Below are 27,438 nucleotides of genomic sequence, written 5' to 3' on the forward strand. Positions count from 1 at the left end.
AGCAATTTGAAATTGGGTGAGTGCGCCAGCAACCTTCCCAAGGCGGGATAAACTTAACTAAAATTAAAAAATATGGTATGTATGTATAGGCGGATCGTCAGTACGCTCTCCGGCGGACATCCATGCTTGCAGTAATGCAGCCTCGCTGAACTGTGGATGAAAAGAGAAAAAACGTTAGTGGTCATGTACGTGGGGTTGCTTGGTTTTAGTGCACTTTACTTATTGAATGGACAGATGCCTGATTATTGCTGGTGGGCTCCCGACACTACCAACCCGAATATGGTGGCTTGAGTCAGCAGCCCGCCGACGTTCGACGGTGGTGTGCCGCTAACCATTAGGCTGGCGTAGACGTCGACACTTAGTGTGAGCCGGACAGGTGTAGACCGGTGGAAAGCTGGATCCGCCAACTTCATGAATTGGAATGGCGTGGCTACCGATGGATCCAGCGTTGCTGTCGGACTAAGCCGTGAATATCGCGCCACCACTGTGGCCTGGGTTGTCACGGCTCCCGTTACCCCGTATTTCCCTCGCAGAACAAGCGTGCACTTCACATGATAGGACGTGCCGGTACGCTCTAACCCGAGGTCCTTTGCGAGATTCGCATCTATGATTGAATTCGGAGCGCACGGATCGATAAGGGCGCGTACTGCGTGGAGCTTCCCTCCTGCTGCTATCCGAACGACCGCCGTTGGAGCTATGGCTACGAATGCACGTGTGATGGTCGTTGCTAGAGGCGTCTCCCGGAGGCGTCCTGTTCTGAAGCCGGTGGGCGTTGTTGGTTGGCGCGCGAGCGTGGTTACTTGGTTACGCGCATTATACGGGGCCGCCCTACCAATTGAGCGTCGTGACGAGCGGGACGGACGCGGTTCCGCGTCACCACGGCGCCCCCCGGTAGAGCGGTGCGATGGGGGGAAAGGACGTGTCTCCCCGCCATCCCCGCGTTGTACGTTTGTAGGCTTCTCGTGTCGTAGGAGCGGTCGGAAACGTTGTGGTCCTGAACCGCCTTGTGGTGTCGTGGCTAGTGTCGCAGTAGGATCTTCCCGTCGTTCGATCTCTTTCTCGGCGACGTCCGCTTCCCACCACAGGGTTTGTTCCGTGACGTGGATGGATAGGGCTCCGTCGGAGCTCTCTTCGCCATCACTCTCGTGGGACGGAGGTGGAACGTCGTCGAGGTGTGTTGACGTGTGGTGCTGCTCGTTGCACCGATGACAGCGATCTTCGCTGGGACATGTCTTACGTTGGTGGAATGGCGATAGGCAATTTGTGCAATATCTGAAATCTATGATCGTCTTTAGTCGATCCAGGTTCGTCATGCCCCGGTAAATCGGGCAGAGCCTTATGCTGTGTGGCTTTTGACATAGCCGGCAGGGGACGCTGAATGTGGTGCCGCGTGCCTCCGTCTTTGCGCGTTTGTGGGACAATCCGGTCATTCTGGAATATCAAATTGTTAGTAGAACATTCGTAGATGTCCTTAGGTTGGGTGGCTTATGAGCGGAGACAAGGAGCTCAATTGGCTGAGCTTGTGGTTGGCGTACTCGGGATAAAGGGTTGTGTGGAACGAATAATCTTATGAAGTTATTATGTCGATGTAATGATGTGTTTGTAGTGGTTGAAACCACTGTTATATTTCATATAATTTGATCGAGATACGCCTAAAGGTATCTTTAGTGTTGGTAAATATTGTCATCATAACGAAATTCTGATGTTGAAAGCAGTCACCAATGGTGAGGGAAAAAAATAAGTAAAAATTAACAAATTGTTGAATATAGACTGAAGGCAAACTATATTCTTGTATATTCTTTAGTGTTTGCCTAATACACGCAATATGCGGTAATACACGCCACATTTGTGTCGCAGATGGTATCACGAGTTACCCGTGTATTTTCACGGCTCCTTGTAATTGCCCTACAAAAATTTGGTCACAAAACTTACCCACGCCGATACAAATGTGGCTATGAGTATGACCTATGAATGCCTGTAAAATGACTAGTCAAATGACGTCGTGCAGATAAAATGTGCGACAGATGTAAAGAGGCCTTTACTCGCTGTCTGGGAACATTATTTGTGTTGATTTGGGCCATGTTGTGTGAGAATCACAAATTGTGGTGTGTTTGTTGATTTCAACACAACTCCGCGGGAATAGCCTACACTAACGAGTGTGGTAATTTGTAGAGCTGTCAGTTGTTCATTCTTCCAATCGTTGGAAGGAGACAGCTGTGCGGTGCTGCCCATTGCAGTGTAATGATACATAATGGTCATGTCGTGATGATATTTAGAGACAGCTCGCGACTGAGCCCTGACGCGACATTAAATGTATAGGCTTTTCTAAAAGCTTAATTTCTTCCTTGTTTGTAGTATCGAAAGCATATAGGACACTCCTTTATTCTTGCTTGGATTTCAAGCTAAAAGGACTGACGAAACTTTATCGGAACTTCAATACGCGAAGACAATTTCAAGCATGAAAGCGAGACCACTATTGAGTGTGGCATGTTTTGTTTATGTGTCACATTTTAATTTTACACAGATAAACCGCGACAATTATTTCGGTCTCGAGTGGTTCACCTTGTGTCTGTATGCCCAAATTTTCAAACTAAAAACTTTTCTCAAAACAAGGAAGGAAGAAAAAAAGACGGCCGAATGTCAGAAAAAACTATCGAAATACAACCTGGCGCATGTGTTTTCAGTGAGACCAGGCGGTATCTTCAGGGTTTTCGTTAGTTGAATTTTTTGTTCGGTTATTAACACTCGAATTTGTTGGATCCCGCGGATCCGAGTTGTAATACTCTTTGGATCGCGCGCAATGTGCTTACTGCGTAAGAACCGAAAAAAGCAAATGTCATCGGGTGGCAACCTGATTTCGTTCATTCAAAATGACATTCATTCATGGAAATGAGTATAGATACATTTTGAATGAATTTTTACTATGAAGAAAAACTTGTAATGGGTAAGTATAAGTATGCTAGTATCGTTCCCTTTTTTTATAATTTTACAAAGTTACTAAATTTTTATTCTTTTATTTCATTTCAGGTACTCTTTTGGCCGCCGAAACTGGTTCTGGTAAAACAGGAGCTTTCTGTTTACCCATTGTGCAAATAGTTTGGGAAACGTTACGCGATTTAGAGGGGGGAAAGGTTAGCAAAACTGCTGCTTCTGGTGGCGCTATTGCACCATGGAAAATTATGAAGAGCAGAACATGCATTAACCTGTTAAATATGAACAAATACTATCGCACTGGTTTCATGCGTCATTTAAGTGATGATAGGAATAACAAGTAAGGAAGGCTAAGTTCGGGTGTAACCGAACATAACATACTCAGTTGAGAGCTATGGAGACAAAATAAGGAAAATCAATCTGGGGTAACCCTGGAATGTGGTTGTATAACATGTGTATCAAATGAAAGGTATTAAAGAGTATTTTAAGAGAGAGTAGGCCATAGTTCTATGGATGAACGCCATTTAGGGATATCTCCATAAAGGTGGACCAGGGCTGACTCTAGAATTTGTTTGTACGATATGGGTATCAAATGAAAGGTGGTAAGGAGTATTTTAAAAGGGAGTAATCCTTAGTTCTATAGGTGGATGCCTTTTCGAGATATCGCCATAAAGGTGGACCAAGGGTGACTCTAGAATGTTTGTACGATATGGGTATCAAACGAAAGGTGTTACTGAGCATTTTAAGAGGGAGTGGGCATTAGGTCTATAGGTGGACGCCTTTTCGAGATATCGCCATTAGGGTGGGCCAGGGTGACTCTAGAATGTGTTTGTACGATATGGGTATCAAATGAAAGGTGGTAATGAGTATTTTAAAAGGGAGTAATCCTTAGTTCTATAGGTGGACGCCTTTTCGAGATATCGCCATAAAGGTGGACCAAGGGTGACTCTAGAATGTTTGTACGGTATGGGTATCAAACGAAAGATGTTACTGAGCATTTTAAGAGGGAGTGGGAATTAGGTCTATAGGTGGACGCCTTTTCGAGATATCGCCATTAGGGTGGGCCAGGGGTGACTCTAGAATGTGTTTGTACGATATGGGTATCAAATGAAAGGTGGTAAGGAGTATTTTAAAAGGGAGTAATCCTTAGTTCTATAGGTGGACGCCTTTTCGAGATATCGCCATAAAGGTGGGCCAAGGGTGACTCTAGAATGTTTTGACGATATGGGTATCAAACGAAAGGTGTTACTGAGCATTTTAAGAGGGAGTGGGCATTAGGTCTATAGGTGGACGCCTTTTCGAGATATCGCCATTAGGGTGGGCCAGGGTGACTCTAGAATGTGTTTGTACGATATGGGTATCAAATGAAAGGTGGTAATGAGTATTTTAAAAGGGAGTAATCCTTAGTTCTATAGGTGGACGCCTTTTCGAGATATCGCCATAAAGGTGGACCAAGGGTGACTCTAGAATGTTTGTACGGTATGGGTATCAAACGAAAGGTGTTACTGAGCATTTTAAGAGGGAGTGGGCATTAGGTCTATAGGTGGACACCTTTTCGAGATATCGCCATTAGGGTGGACCAGGGTGACTCTAGAATGTGTTTGTACGATATGGGTATCAAATGAAAGGTGGTAATGAGTATTTTAAAAGGGAGTAATCCTTAGTTCTATAGGTGGACGCCTTTTCGAGATATAGCCATTAGGGTGGGCCAGGTGTGACTCTAGAATGTTTGTACGATATGGGTATCAAACGAAAGGTGTTACTGAGCATTTTAAGAGGGAGTGGGCATTAGGTCTATAGGTGGACGCCTTTTCGAGATATCGCCATTAGGGTGGGACAGGGGTGACTCTAGAATGTTTGTACGATATGGGTATCAAACGAAAGGTGTTACTGAGCATTTTAAGAGGGAGTGGACATTAGGTCTATAGGTGGACGCCTTTTCGAGATATCGCCATTAGGGTGGGCCAGGGGTGACTCTAGAATGTTTGTACGATATGGGTATCAACCGAAAGGTGTTACTGAGCATTTTAAGAGGGAGTGGACATTAGGTCTATAGGTGGACGCCTTTTCGAGATATCGCCATTAGGGTGGGCCAGGGTGACTCTAGAATGTGTTTGTACGATATGGGTATCAAATGAAAGGTGGTAATGAGTTTTTTAAAAGGGAGTAATCCTTAGTTCTATAGGTGGACGCCTTTTCGAAATATCGCCATTAGGGTGGGCCAGGTGTGACTCTAGAATGTTTGTACGATATGGGTATCAAACGAAAGGTGTTACTGAGCATTTTAAGAGGGAGTGGGCATTAGGTCTATAGGTGGACGCCTTTTCGAGATATCGCCATTAGGGTGGGCCAGGGGTGACTCTAGAATGTTTGTACGATATGGGTATCAAACGAAAGGTGTTACTGAGCATTTTAAGAGGGAGCGGACACTAGGTCTATAGGTGGACGCCTTTTCGAGATATCGCCATTAGGGTGGGCCAGGGGTGACTCTAGAATGTTTGTACGATATGGGTATCAAACTAAAGGTGTTACTGAGCATTTTAAGAGGGAGTGGGCATTAGGTTTATAGGTGGACGCCTTTTCGAGATATCGCCATTAGGGTGGGACAGCGGTGACTCTGGTATGTGTTTGTACGATATGGATATCAAATTAAAGGTATTAATGAGGGTTTTAAAAGCGAGTGGCCATTAGATGTATATGTGAAGGCGTTCTCGCGATATCGACCAAAATGTGGACCAGGTGATCCAGAAAATCATCTGTCGGGTACTGCTAATTTATTTATATATGCAATACCACTAACAGTATTCCTGCCAAGATTCCAAGGGCTTTTGATTTCGCCTTGTAGAACTTTTTCATTTTCTTCTACTTAATATGGTAGGTGTCACACCCATTTTACAAAGTTTTTTCCAAAGTTATATTTTGCGTCAATAAACCAATCCAGTTACCATGTTTCATCCCTTTTTTCGTATTTGGTATAGAATTATGGCATTTTTTTCATTTTTCGTAATTTTCGATATCGATAAAGTGGGCGTGGTTATGGTCAGATTTCGCCCATTTTTTATACCAAGAAAAAGTGAGTTCACGTAAGTACGTGGGCTAAGTTTAGTAAAAATATATCGGATTTTGCTCAAGTTATTGTGTTAACGGCCGAGCGGAAGGACAGACGGTGGACTGTGTATAAAAACTGGGCGTGGCTTCCACCGATTTCGCCCATTTTCACAGAGAACAATTACCGTCTTAGAATCTATGCTCCTACCAAATTTGAGAAGGATTGGTAAATTTTTGTTCGACTTATGGCAATAAAAGTATTCTAGACAAACTAAATGAAAATGGGCGGAGCCACGCCCATTTTGAAATTTTCTTTTATTTTTGTATTTTGTTGCATCATATCATTACTGGAGTTGAATTTTGACTTAATTTACTTATATACAGTAAAGATATTAAATTTTTTGTTAAAATTTGAATTAAAAAAATTTTTTTTTTTTAAATTGGCCGTGTTCTTCATCCAATTTTGCTAATTTTTATTTAGCACATATAGAGTAATAGTAGTAATGTTCCTGCCAAATTTCATCATGATATCTTCAACGACTGCCAAATTACAGCTTGCAAAACTTTTAAATTACCTTCTTGTAAAAGTGGGCGGTGCCACGCCCATAGTCCAAAATCTTACTAATTTTCTATTCTGCGTCATAACGTCAACACATCTACCAAGTTTCGTCGCTTTATCTGTCTTTTGTAATGAATTATCGCACTTTTTCGGTTTTTCGAAATTTTCGATATCGAAAAAGTGGGCGTGGTTATAGTCCGATATCGTTCATTTTAAATAGCGATCTGAGATGAGTGCTCAGGAACCTACATACCAAATTTCATCAAGATACCTCAAAATTTACTCAAGTTATCGTGTTAACGGACGGACGGACGGACGGACATGGCTCAATCAAATTTTTTTTCGATCCTGATTATTTTGATATATGGAAGTCTATATCTATCTCGATTCCTTTATATATGTACAACCAACCGTTATACAATCAAACTTAATATACTCTGAAAGCTCGTAATGGACTAAGCGTTGTGGTTTTGGAGAGAGATATACCGCATTTAGATGGCAGAGTTTGTTCAACTTTGCCTGTGGGTGGATTGCACCAACAGTTCTATTTACCTGAAAATATAGAAATGTCACTGTTCGGAGCACAATTTATTATGAATGCAAAAGAGGATCTTGGTATTAATCTCAACTATGACCCACAAGGCTTTCTCACATTGGCATCAAACAAAAATGCTCAAACTCTAAAAGAAATGGCACTAATCCAAACCGAATTGGGAGCGCGTATTGAATTACTAACGCCAGAACGCCTAAGAGCGAAATTCCCCTGGTTAAAAACTGAGGACGTAGCACTTAGTTGTCAAGGACTCGAAAAACACGGATGGTTTGATGCAAATAACTTCCTATTAGGACTCAGATTCAAAGCTAAAGAATATGAAGCTTATTTTTGTAATGCTGAATTAATTGACTTTGAACTCCAAAATCTATCAGATGTTATCGTGGAGGGTGAAAATAAAGCGTCCTCCTACAATGCTTTAGACAAGGCAGTCGTTAAAATGCCAGATGGAGATTTGAGGACAATTAAATTCGCAATTTGTGTTATAGCAACCGAAAACAATACGGAAAACACTGCAATACTAGCAAAAATTGGTAGTGGTTCCGGTGGATTACTACGTACTCCACTGCCCATACAGCGCCGTGAATTCTATGGCTATAGTTTTAATGCCGATTTGGATAGAGCTGCAAGTTTAAACACGCCATGTATAGTCGATTTCAATGGTACACATTTTCGAAGAGACGGTCTAACTGGTAACTATATAGCAGGATTTAGTACAACTGCGACATCTGATAGTGAAAGTAAATTAAAAGAAAACGATTTTAAAAATATTATACTACCAAGCTTAATACATAGATTGAAAATGTCGAAGCCGCCTAAATTATGGATAGTTGGAAGAGTTCTTTTGACTATAATGTCTATGATGAAAATGGTATTATTGGAGCTCATCCGTACTATGATAATCCTTTTATAGCGACTGCATTTTCCTGCTTAGGCTTACAACAATCGCCTGCTGTGGGTAGGGCGATTTCAGAATTAATTATAGATGGACAGTTTCGCAAAATAGATTTAACGAGACTTAGTTTTGATCGAATTATTGTGGATGAGCCAACAGTTGAATATGCTTTTATGTAACTTGTGTTTATAGCTAAGGCCATATGTATATGCATGCTTGGCAAAAGATCTGTTTGTACCTATGTTTAATAGCTTTTAGTCTTATCTGCTATGAATATCTTTTAGGATTCGGGGTGCTCCAACATTTGAAAAACCATTCCGAATCTAAAATAATCACATTGAAAAATTTCGAGTGCATTTAAGCAACCCTGACGTGCGTTCGCTATTACTGATTGGTGGTGTTAAGTTAGAAACGCAGAAAACTTCACTACAACAAGGTGTTCATATTGTAGTCGGTACACCTGGACGGCTTGAAGAGATGATTAGTAGTGGGTTTGTGTCGTTGACACATTGCAGATTCTTTGTTCTGGATGAAGCGGATGCATTGCTAAAACAGGGTTATACCGATTTAATCGATCGTCTTCACAAGCAAATACCAAAAATTACATCCGATGGGCGTCGTTTACAAATGGTTGTCTGCTCGGCTACACTTCATGCATTTGAAGTGAAAAAGATGGCTGATTGTTTAATGCATTTTCCTACATGGGTTGATCTGAAGGGTGAAGATGCTGTGCCAGAAACTGTACACCACGTTGTGTGTATGGTCGCCCCTCAACAAGATACCACTTGGCATAATCTAAGACAACATATACGCACCGATGGTGTACATGCTCGTGATAATGTACAACCACAAAATCCTACACCAGAAACATTATCAGAAGGTGTTAAAAATACTTAAAGGCGAATATTGCATATCTGCAATTGACCAACATAAAATGGATCGTGCCATTATCTTTTGTCGCACCAAATTAGATTGTGACAATTTGGAAAAATATTTTAAAACGGGTGGTGGCGATTGATGTTGTTGTTGTGGTGGCGATTGATGCTGTTGTGGCGGTTGTTGTTGTATCTACCAGTTCTACCCGAAGACAAGCAACCCGATGATTGGAATTAATTTATGATGGTAAGTAGGTAGTAACGATAGCTAAAATCACCTTAATTTCAAAATCAGTTAATTTAACAGGTGGAACAACGTTGACAAAACAACTACCTCAAATGCTACTACAGCCAAACCACAGGAACGTGCAGAACCTGCGCACCACATGACGGAGATTGATACGCCAAACGGATTTAAAGGTATGATGGTAAACTATATTACGTTAAGGTAATAAAATATTAGCAGCCCAATTCCCTTCTCCCATTCCTCGTATTCTAAATAAAAATTCCTTGTGAGTTTTTTTTCACTTCTCCCTTTCCTCCTATTCTGAACAATGTTCGAAAAAGAGGAAACCAGTTATGGGAGAAGAGTAGGTATTATGAATGTGAGGGAGAGGGATATTTCCTTGCCATCATAGGAGTTTTTCCACGAGTTAAAGGGAATGCATCAAAATAGTTAAAGGAAATTGGTTCTTTTAAGAAAGAACACTTAATTGTTCGCAACAATCATTAGACCTTACAAAAATTTTTTTTTTTTTTTTTTAACAAAATAAGAAATGCGCAATGAGATTTCAATTGACAAAACAGCTGACTTCGAAATTCCTATTCCCCAATTTTTCTTCTCCCTAGGAGAAAAGAATTGGAGGAATTTTTCCGCGGGAATATTTAGAATTGGTATGTAGATGTTTTAAGACAAAAGCATGATTATTGATTCACTGGTATTCTGTGGCAGATAGCGGATCTGCGGTAGGGTTCTGTTGGCCTCGTTCGGGGTGAACGAGAGCTGGGTTACGGGGTTTGTTAGAGCGGTTGGGAGTTACAAGTCTCCCTCACCCTCACTGGAGGGTGGCAGTAGGACCAATTTCGTGATTGGTCTGGTGGTTTGTCCCCTTGCCGTATCCAGTTCGACGACTCGAACTCGGTTATCGGGGCCATAATGGAGGTTGGCTATCCGACCAAGTCTCCATTCGTTGGGGGGCAGATTGTCCTCTTTAATGACGACTAAGTCTCCCTGTTTGAGATTCGATTGTGGATGCTTCCACTTCACGCGCTTCTGTAGTTCGGTGAGATACTCCGTTTTCCACCGCTTGCAGAAGGTTTGATGCAGCGCCTTAAGTTTTTCCCATCGATTGACGAGCGAAGCGCGATTCTCGCTGACGTCAATCTCGGGTGGCGCTAGTAGGTGGCCCCCGACTAGGAAGTGCCCGGGGGTGAGTGGCTCCAGGTTAGACGGGTCATTTGAAGATGGGCTCAGGGGTCGGGAGTTGAGACAGGATTCAATCCTACACAGGAGGGTGCTAAACTCCTCGAGAGTAAATTTATGATCCGATGCGATCTTTTTGAAATGGGTTTTGAAACTCTTGACTCCCGCTTCCCACAGTCCGCCCATATGAGGAGCAGCTGCTGGTATGAAATGCCATGTAAGGGTTTGGTGGGCATATTTAGAGAGGGTTTGGTTGCGCGCATCAACGAGGAATGCCTTGACCTCTGAGCGGAGAGCCCTCGACACACCGACAAAGTTCGTTCCGTTGTCGGAATAGAGGTTTTTCGGGCATCCTCGTCTGGAGACAAACCGACTAAATACTGCTAGAAACGCGGCGGTGCTGAGGTCGCTAGTCGCCTCTAAGTCGATCGCCTTAGTCGCAAAGCAGACGAATAGGCAGACGTAACCCTTAGACATGCGGCATCCTCGTCCGCTGTAAGACTTTATGTCAAACGGTCCCGCGAAATCCACCCCGGTGTTGGTAAATGCCCTGCTAAAGGTAGTGCGTTCCGCAGGGAGGGTTCCCATGAGTTGCGTCAGGGAACGTTTGCGGAATAGCGTACAGGCCTTGCAGTTGTGTATGATGGATCGGATCATGTTTTTGACCCGAGGTATCCAATACTGCGTGCGTAGGAGCCGCAGCATTAGTTGGTTTCCGCCATGTATGGAAATGGTGTGGACAAACTGGACCAGGAGACGGGTGAGTCGGCAGGCGTAAGGGAGGATTATCGGGTGACGCTCGTCGACGGGAACGTCCCTGGATGCGTTGAGGCGACCCCCCACCCGAAGGACATTATCTTCGTCGATAAAGGGGTTTAAAGAGAGAATCTCGCTTTTGGTCGCGATGGGTTTCCTAGTTCTCAGAGAGCTTATTTCTTCGGCATAATGGTTGGTTTGGGATATCCTTATGAGGCGGCTAGTCGTAGCCTTGATTTCGTCGGGCGAGATCTGGTGAGACTCTGCCTTAAAGGACATTTTAGTTTTTGGACGTGTTCTATTCGAGAATCGTATAATGTAGGAGATAACCCGCAACGCTCTTGATAGATCGGAAAACCGATCAAGAATATCCTCGCTATTGTTGATGTTCGTTGCTACATGCACTTGTACTCGTTTTTCTTCGATGTTTGTGTGGTACTCCTGTTCGCTTTGAGATGGCCATTCCGCTTTGCCTTCTTGCAGCCAAGAAGGTCCCTGCCACCACAAAGAGTTGTCGACTAGGTCCGTGGCTGGAAGTCCTCTGCTGGCTAAGTCCGCTGGATTTGATGCGGACTCGACATGATGCCATGCTTTAGTTCCTACCTTCTCGACGATTTTCGTTACCCTGTGAGCTACAAATGTTTACCAGGAACACGGGGGTATTCGAATCCATGCGAGGACGATGGTCGAATCTGTCCATAGGTGCATGTTAAATGTGCCTAAGTTCAGGTTCTCCATCACATTTTCCAAAGTTTCAGCCAGCAAGACGGCACCGCATAACTCCAATCTGGGTAGTGGAAATTGTTTTTACTGGTGCCACCCTCGTTTTCGCCATGAGTAGACTAACTTATGCCCTATCGTTGATCTTAGCTCGCACGTAAACCGTAGCCGCGTAGGCTTTTTCGGACGCGTCACAGAAGCCGTGAATTTCTATATCGTTGGTTGGGGTGAAGTGCACCCACCGAGGTATACGAATCCGGTTAATGGCGGGGTACTCCTGCATAAAGGTTTGCCACCGATCTAAAGTGATTGTGGATACCGGTTCATCCCAATCCGTCCCCTCCAGCCAAATGTTCTGCATTAATATCTTAGCTACGATGATAACTGGAGCAAGCCAGCCTAACGGGTCGAAGAGTTTGGCGATGGCCGATAGGATCGCCCTTTTTGTTAAGATGTCTTGGTTTTCGATTGGTTTCGCTGTGAAATAGAAATAGTCGGAATGCGCGTTCCAACGGATGCCTAGGGTTTTTACCATGCTCGCGTCCTCGAATTCCAGAAAGTCTTCCGTAAGCCTGTGAGGTTTGGGTATGCCCTGTAGTATCCTACTGCAGTTAGATGTCCACTTTCGCAGAGGGAATCCTGCTGACTTTAATGCAGCTGTGATTTCATCGCGGGCCGCGATTGCTGCTTCGATGCTATGTCCCCCTGCAAGGACGTCATCGACGTACATACTGTTTCGCAAGATATGCGCTGCGGTTGGCAGAGACGCCTCGACGTCATCAGCAAGTTGATGTAGGGTTCTGATCGCTAGATAGGGGGCACAGTTTACCCCAAAGGTTACCGTGTTGAGCTCAAACACGCTGACAGGGTCCTCTGCTTGGAGTCGAAAAACTATTCTTTGGTATTGGGTTTGATTTTCCTTTACCCAAATTTGCCTGTACATCTTCTCAATGTCGCTATTGAAGACGTACTTGTAGAATCTCCATCGGAGGAGCAGTATTGTTAAGTCGGATTGCAGTACTGGGCCGGTGTGTAGAACCTCGTTCAGGCTTATGCCATTGGATGTCGGGCACGACGCGTTGAATACGACCCTTACTTTAGTCGTTGTGCTTTCTTCTTTGATCACCGCATGATGCGGTAAGAAATAGCAATCAGTTGATTGTGGTGGTACTACGGTGTGCACCTTAGTCATGTGCCCTAACGTGACATATTCTGTCAGTACCCTATTGTATTCCATCTGTAGGGCCGGGGTCTTGGCTAGGCGCGTCTCGTTCCGATAGAACTGAGAGCAGACGCTCTTGAGAGATGGGCCCAAACAGACGGTTTTTGGGAAGCTTTGTTTGAATGGAAGGGCGACAGTATATCTTCCATCTGAATTCCTTTCCGTTGTGTTTTTATATAGTGCCTCGCAATAGGCATTATCTTCGGTCAGGGCCTTTTTGTAGGTACGTTTTCAAGTTCCCAGAAAGCGGCTAGCTGCTTGTCTAGGCTAATTTCATTGAAAAAGGATACTCGTGTATTGGTTGGGTGAGGTGCATCTGCACGACCGGTTAAAATCCAACCGAAGACGGTTTCTTGGGCGAGAAGCGTATTTAGGACGTTCTTCCGTATACCGTTTAGTATGATCTGGGGATAAATATCGCCTCCAAGTATGAGGTCGACTGGTTCATTAATGAAGAACCTCTTATCCGCCAGAATCAGATCAGGGAATGCTTGCCGAGTCGTTGCGCTCACTTGGCAAGTCGGAAGGTCCCCTGTTAATTGAGGCAGGACTAGGGCCACTGTATGGATGCTTACTAAGGGGTCTGTAAGCGAGCCTAAGTTAATTGAGCATGATTCCTTTACCTGTGCAGATGGTGTATTATTTATTCCTGACACCTGCACATGCAAACGTTTGGACGGAAGGTTTATTCGCTTCTTTAGTCTTTCAGTTATGAAAGAGCATTCGGACCCAGAGTCTATCAGCGCTCTGGCGAAAAATTTCACCCCGTTGTACATCATATGAACCCGCGCTGTTCCTAATAACACCCCTTTAGTGGTGTTAGCATGACACGAAGAGACGTTATTAGTATTATCTTGCCTTTTTTCAGACTCCATCCTTGCCCTAGCCTGCTGTAAGGTTGAATTGTCGGTGGCGTTTTGAGTCCACCTTTGAGGAGTTGTCTTTGGTTGTGCTGTCGGAAGATGGAGCAAGGTGTTGTGGCTTGCGTGGCACGTGCTGCAATTGAATTGGCTAGTGCATCGTGTCACGGTGTGTCCACCCGACAGACAATTCAGACAATAACTATTGTTTTTGATAAATTCGATTTTGCCTGACGTGGACAACCTACGGAATTTTTGGCAATTTCGTAATTTGTGCTCCGTACTGTTGCACATCTTACATGCCGACTTTGGTACGCTTGCTTGGTAAACCCCAAGTTTCGTAGAATTTTCCCTAGAATTCGAACTCTGACTTTTGGGTGTTTTTGTTGTTTTATTACCCCTCAGATCGGAAACCGTCTCCAATGTCTGGAAGCGATTGGACAGGAATTTGTCCATATCCTCCCATTTCGGGATATCTGTCTTCCGTTCTACGGTCTGTTCCCAAAGAGCCAACGTAGATTCAGGGAGTTTTGTGGAGCATAAGTAAGTTATGATTGCGTCCCAATTTGTGATGTCAATATTATGACATTGTAGCGCAGAAATGCAATTGTTGATCTCACGTTGCAATTTTTTAATTGATGTTCCACACTCCTGCTCGACTGCCGTCAGATTAAATAAAAGTTTTAATTGTGTGTTGACGAGGATACGTTTATTTTCGTACCTGTCGCTTAGATTCTTCCAGGCGGTTGCAAAACCCTCGTTTGTTAATGAGCACCTGCCCACTATTTCTTTTGCCTGCCCTTGCGTTTTTTGCTTCAAATAGTATAATTTCTCGACATCTTTCAGATCGGTATTGTGGATGTATATCGCCGTGAACATATCTCGAAAAGCTGGCCAGGAGAGGTAGTCGCCTTTAAATACATCGGTGTCACACGGCGGCAGCCGCATTTTATGTCCACGGCGCGAGGAGTCTTCCTCCTTTGCTTCATCTTTCGCCGGCTGTGGGGTGATAGCTTCGGCTTCAGCCGCCACAGCAGACATGCATTGCAGGTAGCATGCAAAGCAACTTTTATTTTTCTTTCTTAATGAGCTGAGCTCGTCTTTGGACAGTTCAGAATTGCTGAGAAGACTTTCATATGTGGACTTGGTCTTCTTCCATAGTGCCCTTAGCTCCTCTTGCAGTAGTGCAAGGGTGTGCTTGTTCCGGGATTCGGACGGGGTGCAGTTGAACTCTTGTTCAAACTCCACTATGGAATCAGCCAATCTAATATAAGTCTCCATTGATTTTATTAATTTGAATATTTTGTCTCTTTGAAGGTGTCGAGCTCGGAGGTAAACGACTTAGTGGCTTTGGTGTAAATGCAACCACAACAAAAAATTATAAGAGTGTTTTCGTTTTTGCTGTGATTGCGCTGTATAAGTAAAAGCTTTAGGAACACACGAATTCTGATTGAATGTGTTAACACAGATAGCAATCTTATGTGAATAGTGCTAAGCAAAAATTTAATCAAATGTAAATTATGCCGTGTATGTAATGTGGCCGGTGATATGAACCACTTATAGAAGTCCTCACGAGGATTGTGCAAGCCACAGATAGAAATCCTGACGAGGATTTAATGTGTATGCAGTGATATGGAAATAAACACAGATAGAAATCCTGACGAGGATTTAGTGTGTATAAAATGATATAAATGTAGTGATATGCAGCACAGATAGAAATCCTGAGGTTCTAGTCGGTGCAAAGTGATATTAAGCACGGATAGAAGTCCTGAAAGGATTTAATGTGTCTACAGTGATATGCAATGCAGAGAAGAGAATCGTCTGCAAATATTTAATGTGTCTTAACAGGTGTGTTGGACACAGATAGAAATATTTTGAAACTTAGCGTGTTTAAAAAAAATTAAAAACGCAGATGGTAATCCCAATGTGGATATAGTGTAAAATGTGAACCACAGATAAAAAATCCCAATGAGGATTTAATGTGGAACACAGATAGAAATCCTGACGAGGATTAAATGTGTATACAAAAGGGTGTTATGTGAACGTTGATGAGTATCGCCGAGTAGCCAACCAGGGTATCTTTCCCAATATAAATAAGAAAATAAATGTGTGTATCCAACTTAATGTGGACAACTGCACTTTTAATTATTTATTATAAAAACGCTGAAAACATACAGCTATATAATATAAAAACGATCAGTATAAAATTGTGTTTGTGACCAATTGTGATGAGCCACTAGCCACCCAACGTAGTGATACTTTTTGGCTTTTGGTAATATTTCAGCTCGCAAACTGATTACCAAAGTGAATTCTGTGATAGACAAGCTAAGGCTATCAACCAAGTGAAATTATGGTTCCTGACTGGGAAGTTTGTCAATGTATGTGACGATGAGGGGGTACAACACAGTGCAGTGATGAGTGTGAAAAAAAACTAAAAAAAATTCACTGACTGTCTGCCTTGAGCGGTGTCGAGTAACCCTTACCACTGGTGGGGGGAATTACCCGATCGTCAAAAGGCGTTGTGTGCTTAAAAAACACGAAATTTAGCAATTTCACTTGCTTTGCCTTGCATCAATCACAGAGTGCACTTTTTTACGTGAATCACGTACATAAAAAAGGTTTGTGAAACCAAGCAACCACGTACGTACCTTAAGTTTTTATGTGTGATGTGAAGTGATGATAATGTGTTTTCGATGTGATGCGAATGGACTGTATGAGTGATTGCGATATAACGATGATGTGATGAATGTACTGTATGCGATAATAATGGACTGTGGCTGTTGAATGTGATGTGATTAACTGTGGGCTTTTACCAACTTTGGATACAGTCAACCCCGGCACGTTACTGCAAGACTCGGAAGGCTCTCCTCTTCCTTCTAGTCTCAAAAAGTGGATCGCCAATTATCTATGTGGTCGACAGGCATCGATGCAATTCAGGAACGTAACCTAAACCCAGAAGAATAAAACAAGGGGTACACCAGGGAGAAAGCTCGGCTATTCGCCTGTCTGGTTGGAGGAGACTGAAGTGGAACACTCAGGCATATCACTTTTCACAAAATCAGTAATATGTTTGTCTTTTTATAAAAATTTATTTTTCCATGTTCACAAATAAATCGATCTGCTTATTATTATTTACAATCACTGCACATAAAAATATTAGCAAGCAATCAATTTAACAAACAAGCGATTTAATTATTTGTTTACACTGTTTTCTTTATTTATTTTTGTCAGGTGTTTCCCTGCAATATTGCCAGGTCGTTAAAATGATGTTATTCCGAAAAAATTGCACTGCAAACTTTTCCGAAATAACAAAAGTAATAAGTGGCTATACTGGCTACGTATTGGGCTTGACAGTCTCAGTGAATACGCAGTGAATACGTAGTGACTACGTAAGAGAACGAACGCGAATACGTAAGAAGTTACAAAATACGAATTCCGAGTGAATGTGAATGTGAGTGAATGCGACGCAAACATTCATGGTGACATACATAATAAGGGCATTAGTAGTGACAATAGCCGCTTTTTTTGCTAGAGGAAATAAAACGCTAGGTATATTAGCGAATTGCATAGAAAGCAACAAAACAAAGTAAGCTAGTTCAGTTGGCTAAGCGGTTTGGTTGAGTGTCTAAAACGTACTGTTCCAGAAGTAGAAATGTCAAAGCAGCTAAAAAAACGTACCAATTAGCTGATAAACTTCCACCTTTAGGGTTCCGCTATGATGAGACTGTTTACCTAGTTGAAGCGTTTTTTCAAGCTCGTTTGCAAAAAAAAGCAATTCATGTTTTTATGCCAGCGTACATTTGTATTCACATACGTACAATAATGAATGGAAAGCAATGGTAAACAAAATGTATGCACTGATCAAATTAAGCACTGGGGGGAGTGCAGACTAAAATCAAGTAAATGCTTACATACATTCTTACGTATGAATGGAAGAATGTATATCCATATGGGTATGAAAAATTACAATAACACGAAAAAGTGATGATAAAAAATAAAGGTGATTATATATTAAAAATGGATTAGTAGTTTATACTGAAATTCATATATGATAAATTTCATATCAAAGGCTGAAAAAAACGTACATTTTGAACCCGACACCCTCAGAATTTGATGAAATTTTGCATGGGGTTACACCTTACCCACCCAAACACAACCTCATTTTTAGAAATTGCATTTTCGAAAAATTGTGGGCGTAGCAAGGTATCGAAATATCCGAAAATATTAGAAAAATGACGATAATAGGTACTTTTAAAGTGTGATTACTACGGAATGGCTTTACCGATTTCAAAGATCTTCATACCATTAGAAAGGTATTGAAAAAAAATATACTGTAAAAATAAAATTTAAAACTGAAAAAACACTTCAAAGATCAAGCGATTTTGAAAAATAAAATTTTATTTTAGAAAGGTCTATTTAATATATATAACATATCTGAAAACTAAAATGGGGTTTTTTTGTTTTTTAATTTATTTAAGCAAATGCATTTCTTGGTTACTTTCTCATATTTGGATATCACGCGTAAATTAATCAACCAATTTGAAAAATTTTTATACCGTTAGAAAGGTATTAAAATCACCTTTGAAAACATATACTGTAAAGATTCTATATTACACTGAAAGAAAAAAAAAATTTTAATTTTTTTCTACATTTTTTTTTTCAAACTGGGAAAACACTTCAAAGACCAAGTGATTTAAAAAAAATTTTTTTAGAAAGGTCGATTTAATATAAAAGCTAGAATGGTGTTTTTTTTTCTTTTAAAAAAATTTATAAGTAAAACCATCTCTTGTTAACTTTTTTTTTATTTTGCTATTATTGTGTGACAAAAAAGGTACCTAGCTATACTTTGGAAGTTATACAGATACAGATACTATGACTAAGTATTCTAATAGATTCGAACAAGAATCGTATTATCAAATTTTTCAGACACGCACAATAAATAGACATACACTTAATAAAGTTAATTTTTTATTTTTATTTATTCAGATTTAATATACAACTTTGCGCAGCTCATACTGCTGACTTTCGGAATGTTTGTTTACTTTTAGTGATGTTTCATCTAAAGGTACACAAGAATGGAAGCTTTGAGTTCCCGTAAAAGTTTTGGCATTTTTGTACTTTGAAAGTAGCTCTTCTTTTGTTTTGTTGTATTCATCAGCGTCTGCGTAAGCAACTTCTATGGAGGTGTTATACGTTTGTGAAGCCCAATGATAAAGGTCCTTCGCCGTTTGAATTTGATTTTTATTTGCCATGCTATAATTCCGAGCGCCTCTTTTTAATGTCCCACCTATACCATCACATGCAGATTTTCCATGGCTAGTTGCGTAAAAGTGCCACTCAGCGAATATTTCGAAATCAATTTTATGATGACATAAATTAATTAAGTTGTATTTGTTTTTGTACTGTGCTCCTGCACCATCTGACACGTAGATAATTTTCGTAATTGAATTGCTTATATTAGTGTTAACAAAATTAATCATTTTTGAAATATATAGATGAACTGCTATGCTATCATGGATATTACAGTCGTATATTATGGAAAAGGTTCTATGAATTAAATTATCGTTACCTTTGTAATAAATAATATATATAATAATATAGTAATATTATAATATTATAATAATATATATATAATATAGTAACCTGGGTCGATTTATTAACCTATATCGCGCCATCGATTTTTCGATAGGTTTTGAGCTCAGGAAAAAAAAGTTCTACTACGCATACCCAAAAAAACATATATGTAATACCCCTATGTATTTACTAATAGAAAATGCTCGCAATGTGTTTTGAATTCGAAATCAAAACAAGACAGCCTATAAAATTTTTGTGATTGTAGCAGCGTAAGTGTGACAAGACAAAATTCAAATTTAGGTACATTCGATTATTGAATACAAAAACAAAAACGTTTAAACAGCAATATATCGGCACTCTGATGTTTGGGAATGTACCTAGCCTTTTGTAGCAATATAGGAGTATTACATATATGCTGAAAATATATCAAAAATGAAAAACTAAACATTTGAGTAATCAGAAGGCAGAAAGACTTAAACTTAAAATTTGGAAAATAATCAGACGGCTGAAAAAAAAATTCAGAAGTTAAATTTCAGAAGTCAAAATCAGAAAGTAATCAGACAGCAAAAAAACATAAAATTTTGCGCAAAATTTAATGTTTTTTTGCTGTCTGATTACTTTCTGAATTTTGACTTCTGAAATTTGACTTCTGAATTTTGACTTCTGAAATTTGACTTCTGAAATTTGACTTCTGAAAATTGACTTCTGCAATTTTGATTTCTGAATTTTTGTTTCTGAGTTTTGACTTCTGAATTTTTGCTTTCTGAAAAAAGAGTTCTGACTAATGTTTTCTGAAAAAATGTGTTTCTGAAATTTTGTTTTCTGAATTTATGGGGGGAACCCTCGAAAAGGCGACCACCTATACAACTACCACCACTCCCTTTTAAAACCCTCATTAATACCTTGAATTTGATACCCATATCGTACAAACACATTCTAGAGTCACCCCTGGTCCACCTTTATGGCGGTATCTCGAAAAGGCGTCCACCTATAGAACTAAACCCCACGCCCTTTTGAAATACTCATTAACACCTTTCGGTTGATACCCATATTGTACAAACGCATTCTAGAGTCACCCCTGGTCCACCTTTATGGCGGTATCTCGAAAAGGCGTCCACCTATAGAACTAAGGCCCACTCCCTTTTAAAATGTTCATTAACCCCTTTCACTTGATACCCATATCGTACAAACAAATTCTAGGGTCACCCCTGTTCCACCTTTATGGCAATATCTCGAAACGGCGTCCACCTATGGAACTAAGGATCACTCCCTTTTAAAATATTCATTAACACCTTTCATTTGATACACATGTCATACAAACACATTCCAGGATTACCCTCGGTTCATTTTCCTACATGGTTATTTTCCCTTATGTTGTCACCATAGCTCTCAACTGAGTATGTAATGTTCGGTTACACCCGAACTCAACCTCCCTTACTTGTTAATCTTGTGTTGTTGTAGAAGGTCCTGCTACTGTTATATAAACTCTTTTTAATTGAAAATTATTTTCTATTTTTTAGTTCCGTTAGCTATAAAAGCGTGCTTTTTAGTTTTCTTAAACTATTATTTAGTTTTTACACTGTGTTTGAGGGCCACGCCCACTTCACAGTTTTTTTCAAGCTTGCTGGTAACAAAGAATTCAACTAAGATATACAGTCAAATGAAATTGATATCATGGAGCAAAGTTCGAAAGTTAGAAAATGTTTGAAAATGGGTGTGGCACCGCCACTTTTTTAGTAAATCTCCCTCATTCATATACATTGAAAATCAATGAGGTAAATCCTCGCCTAATTAATATTAATAAACAATTTTGGTAAATTCTATGTCTATGGTCTAGAGCCCTTTTGTGGGCTCACAGAGGCACATACTAGGAAAGCCATAAGTAACTGGGAATCAAAACAGTTCAGACAACACTGGATTGAATGCCCAGGGCAAAGACAGACCAATAATATAATTAAAAGTTATAGGATGAAAAATGTTTATTTAAGTTCAAAGATACCAGATAATGCCTGCGTTATTTGGCCAGATATACGTATTTCAATTAAAAAAATTAAAAAGTCAAATGCAGGAGAAATAATATTGGAAGCAGTCCGGTTTAAAAATGTCCATCCTTTCTTTACAGCTCCATTCACTTCACTAGCTCTAGGAATAGCACTTTCGGATTCATTATCTGAAGAAATTGAAGAATTTAAAGCGGATGATGTAGCATATAAATTAATGTTGCTTCCTTCTTCACAAAATTTTCTACTATTGCCTTTATTAAATAGCTGCACTTTTTAATAGATAACAAAAAACAAAACGAATATAAAAAAATATAATATAAAAAAATATATAATATAAAAAATATAATATAAAAAAATATAATATAAAAAATGTAATATAAAAAAAATATAATATAAAAAATATAATATAAAAAAAAATATAATATAAAAAATATAATATAAAAAAAATATAATCTAAAAAATATAATATAAAAAATATAATATAAAAAAACGAAATATATGAAAATGACTCAGCAACAACCAAATCAGATAAGACAATTTGACTTCAAAGAGAATGAAATAATATTTTGTGAGTATTACAATAATTTGACAACATGCTAGGTATTTTTATACCTTTCATGAAAATGAAATGGTATATTAATTTCGTCACGAAACCGAAAATTGTAAGTCCTTAAAGGAAAATAGATAGACCCACCATTAAGTATACCGAAATAATCAGGTTGAAGAGCTGAGTTGTTTTAGCCATGTCCGTCTGTCCGTCTGTCCGTCTGTCCGTCTGTCTGTTTGTATGCAAACTAGTCCCTCAATTTTTGAGATATCTTGATAAAAGTTGGTGAGCAGGTGTATTTGGGTGTCCGATTAGACATTTGTCGGAACCGACCGGATCGGACCACTATAGCATATATCCTCCATACAACCGATTTTTCAGAAAAAGAGGATTTTTGTAATATCTTACCCAATTTAACAGATTGAAGCTTCAAACTTCACCATATACTTTCGTATATTGAACATATTGTTGCCTGAAAAAATGTATGAGATCGGTCGTATATATAGTATATATCCCCCACAACCGATTGTTCAGATAAGGAACTTTTCGTAATTACTGCCCTATTTTAAGAGCTAGAGGCTTCAAATTTCAGCGAATGCTTACGTATATAGCATATATTGTTGTCTGAAAAAATCATAAAGATCGGTGGTATATATAGTATATATATGTTGGTATATATAGTATATATATATAGTATATATATATATAGTATATATATTTTCGCAAATTTTAGCCCCATTTTAACAGATAGAAGCTTCAAATTTCACCGAATATTTACTTATATAGCATATATTGTTGTCTGAAAAAATCATAGAGATCGGTTGTATATATAGTATATATCTCATACAACCGATTGTTCAGATAAGAAACTTTTCGCAATTTCTACCCCATTTTAACAGCTATAAGCTTCAAATTTCACCGATTGCTTACGTATATAGCATATATTGTTGTCCGAAAAAATCATAGAGATCGGTTGTATATATAGTATATATCTCATACAACCGATTGTTCAGATAAGAAACTTTTCGCAATTTCTACCCCATTTTAACAGCTAGAAGCTTCAAATTTCACCAACTGCTTACGTGTATAGCATATATTGATGTCTGAAAAAATCATTGAGATCGGTGATATATATAGTATATATCTCATACAACCGATTGTTCAGATAAGAAACTTTGCGCAATTTCTGCCCCGTTTTAACAGTTAGAAGCTTCAAATTTCACAAAATGCTTTCGTATATAGCATATATTGTTGTCTGAAAAAATCATAGAGATCGGTGGTATATATATTATATACTTCATATAAACTGTCATATTGACCCCTTTTTTACGGCTAGAAGCTTCAAGATTCATCAAATTTCATCAAATAGTTACGTTTACGTCATATATTTTTGAAATACGTGATTCGTAGCCATAGTTTTTACATGCAGACCACAAAAAACGTGAAGCTTTGCATCCTCACACAGATTACCTACCTATTTTTATACCTTTCATGAAAATGAAATGGTATATTAATTTCGTCACGAAACCGAAAATTGTAAGTCCTTAAAGGAAAATAGATAGACCCACCATTAAGTATACCGAAATAATCAGGTTGAAGAGCTGAGTTGTTTTAGCCATGTCCGTCTGTCCGTCTGTCCGTCTGTCCGTCTGTCCGTCTGTCTGTTTGTATGCAAACTAGTCCCTCAATTTTTGAGATATCTTGATAAAAGTTGGTGAGCAGGTGTATTTGGGTGTCCGATTAGACATTTGTCGGAACCGACCGGATCGGACCACTATAGCATATATCCTCCATACAACCGATTTTTCAGAAAAAGAGGATTTTTGTAATATCTTACCCAATTTAACAGATTGAAGCTTCAAACTTCACCATATACTTTCGTATATTGAACATATTGTTGCCTGAAAAAATGTATGAGATCGGTCGTATATATAGTATATATCCCCCACAACCGATTGTTCAGATAAGGAACTTTTCGTAATTACTGCCCTATTTTAAGAGCTAGAGGCTTCAAATTTCAGCGAATGCTTACGTATATAGCATATATTGTTGTCTGAAAAAATCATAAAGATCGGTGGTATATATAGTATATATATGGTGGTATATATAGTATATATATATAGTATATATATATATAGTATATATATTTTCGCAAATTTTAGCCCCATTTTAACAGATAGAAGCTTCAAATTTCACCGAATATTTACTTATATAGCATATATTGTTGTCTGAAAAAATCATAGAGATCGGTTGTATATATAGTATATATCTCATACAACCGATTGTTCAGATAAGAAACTTTTCGCAATTTCTACCCCATTTTAACAGCTATAAGCTTCAAATTTCACCGATTGCTTACGTATATAGCATATATTGTTGTCCGAAAAAATCATAGAGATCGGTTGTATATATAGTATATATCTCATACAACCGATTGTTCAGATAAGAAACTTTTCGCAATTTCTACCCCATTTTAACAGCTAGAAGCTTCAAATTTCACCAACTGCTTACGTGTATAGCATATATTGATGTCTGAAAAAATCATTGAGATCGGTGATATATATAGTATATATCTCATACAACCGATTGTTCAGATAAGAAACTTTGCGCAATTTCTGTCCCGTTTTAACAGTTAGAAGCTTCAAATTTCACAAAATGCTTTCGTATATAGCATATATTGTTGTCTGAAAAAATCATAGAGATCGGTGGTATATATATTATATACTTCATATAAACTGTCATATTGACCCCTTTTTTACGGCTAGAAGCTTCAAGATTCATCAAATTTCATCAAATAGTTACGTTTACGTCATATATTTTTGAAATACGTGATTCGTAGCCATAGTTTTTACATGCAGACCACAAAAAACGTGAAGCTTTGCATCCTCACACAGATTACCTACCTATTTTTTATTTTATATTTATCTTAAAAATCGTTTAGATATGTTCAAATTTCACCAAATGCTTACGTGTATAGCATATATTGTTGGCTGAGAAAATCATAGATACCGGTGGTATATATAGTATATATCCCATACAACCGATTGTTCAGATAAGAAACTTTGCGCAATTTCTTCCCCATTTTAACAGTTATAAGCTTCAAATTTCACCGATTGCTTACGTATATAGTATGTATTGTTGTGTCAAAAAATCATAGAGATCGGTGATATATATAATATATATATGATGGTATATATAGTATATATATATAGTATATATATATTTTTTTTACGATTTCGGCCCCATTTTAACAGCTAGAAGCTTCAAATTTCACCAACTGTTTACGTGTATAGCATATATTGATGTCTGAAAAAATCATTGAGATCGGTGGTACACATAGTATATATCTCATACAACCGATTGTTCAGATAAGAAACTTTGCGCAATTTCTGCCCCGTTTTAACAGTTAGAAGCTTCAAATTTCACAAAATGCTTACGTATATAGCATATATTGTTGTCTGAAAAAATCATAGAGATCGGTCGTATATATATTATATACTTCATATAAACTGTCATTTTGACCCCTTTTTTACGGCTAGAATCTTCAAAATTCATCAAATGTCATCAAATAGTTACGTTTTCGTCATATATTTTTGAAATACGTGATTCGTAGTCATAGTTTTTACACGCAGACCACAAAAAACCTGAAACTTTGCATCCTCACACAAAGTACCTACCCGTTTTTTATTTTATATTTATCTTAAAAATCGTTAAGGTATGTAGATCTGTTCACTATATATTTCTTATCTTATACATCCGATTATTCGGAGATTACGAACGGGATAAGATTATTGTTCAGCCCCATTCATGAAAGGTATGAAGTCTTCGGCACAGCCGAAGACAGTCCCGTTCTTACTTGTTTTAATAAAATTTTGATACAAATAATTTTAAAAATGATTATTTTCCAGATTACCAAAAAAAAAAATGATGGAAGTTCAGGCAAAGCAAGGCGCCCAATTAAGCGTTCTTGCTAATAAGGACGCAGATTTGAGGAATTTTAGCAAACTATTCCCTATAAAAACCATTGAGGAAATGGAAAGCGTCAATAACGCCATAAATGAGGTGAACATCAATGAATATGTAAGTTTAATAATTGATTTATTGTAAATTCCACTAATAATTATGAATTAATATTTCAGATTAACGCAATAAAACACTTATTAAAGGGGGAACCTGAAAAGCACTTTGAGGAAATTATCTCCAGATCTATGTGCAACGAAGTCAATGTAGGCGGCGTCCATGGCAAGATTTGCCTAAAAAAATATACTTTCTTGTATGATGCTATTATAAGTACGTATATAAATTAATTTTTGTTTAAATATTGTAACGAATTTGCTTGCAAATCCTCTTATTTGCCCCTTTTGCTAGGTTCGTATCGCTAAACTGTTGAATAAATAACTCCAATATTGAATAATGGAAAAATGGCCTTTATTAAAATGCTTCACAATAACACTCAAACTGTGCAACGAATAGCTTAATAACCAAACTGATAGCTCAAATGAAACTCCACTAATCAAAATAATACTGGTTGCTCGCTAGATATCTTCTTAGTCGTAACTGCTGATCAACTCAAATCAAACTGAATTACTTCTTACTCGCTGGCGCCGCTTTTATAGTTTACGCTGCATACTTCTAGGCTCTTCGATTTCCAGAACTTACTAGTTGTTTCGGCTACAAAATCGCCAGCCACAACTACGTGCACAAATTATTGCTCACTCTTGTGACAACTCAGATAAGGTATATGCATGTGTTTGTAGTTTACAGTCTCCCGCACACACATAAGCGTATAAGTAAATTCATCGGTGTGTGACATCTCATCTCTTGCTGCCTTGTATGTAAATGTTGCTCGTCGGAATGTGTACATATGTGTAGACGCAATTATTTATTCGTTTAAGTAGATACATAAAGATTGAATTATTGATGTGAATGTTTGTAGTTTGCGCACATAGGCATATAAGTAAATGCATCTGTGTGTGACATCTCTCTGGGCTGCCTTATATATGTGTATACTTGATTTAATTATTAACGTAAATACTGCTTGGCATGGCCTTAGCATCGCCTTAGTGATGGGATAATTTAGTAATGCTAATATCCGTGACAATATATTCTTCAATTTATTTTATTTTTAATAACAGGTGGACAGTCGGCGACGTCAGAAAAGCCCGATAAGCAACTATCGAAATGCCTCCACATTGTTAAAAAAAAGGCTGTATAGATTGACCACAGTTAATCGGAAATAATTAATATAATTAACACTATAGACTTTTTATCTATTTTCATTATAAAAACATCTTTTTCCTTTCTGAAAATGTGATTACTTTTTCCTTTAATTTTTGAAATCATTATCTGAGAATTGTTTTTTTTTAAATCATTATTATAAATTATACTTAGTTTCTAGATGAGAAGACTTTAAATGTTTAAATTAAACGAAAGGTGATGAATAAAATCAAAAACCGTATAGGTATATATATA

General features: G+C 38.7%; 2 pseudogenes; both read left to right on the forward strand.

Annotated features, from left to right (window-relative positions):
• The first annotated feature begins 2,940 nt into the window (after window positions 1-2,940).
• LOC137235758 (FAD-dependent oxidoreductase domain-containing protein 1-like) lies at window positions 2,941-8,446 on the forward strand (annotated as a pseudogene).
• LOC137235759 (ATP-dependent RNA helicase Ddx1-like) lies at window positions 8,314-27,438 on the forward strand (annotated as a pseudogene).

The sequence above is a fragment of the Eurosta solidaginis genome, unplaced genomic scaffold, assembly GCF_040869045.1.
Source record: "Eurosta solidaginis isolate ZX-2024a unplaced genomic scaffold, ASM4086904v1 ctg00001065.1, whole genome shotgun sequence".
Taxonomy (NCBI): domain Eukaryota; kingdom Metazoa; phylum Arthropoda; class Insecta; order Diptera; family Tephritidae; genus Eurosta; species Eurosta solidaginis.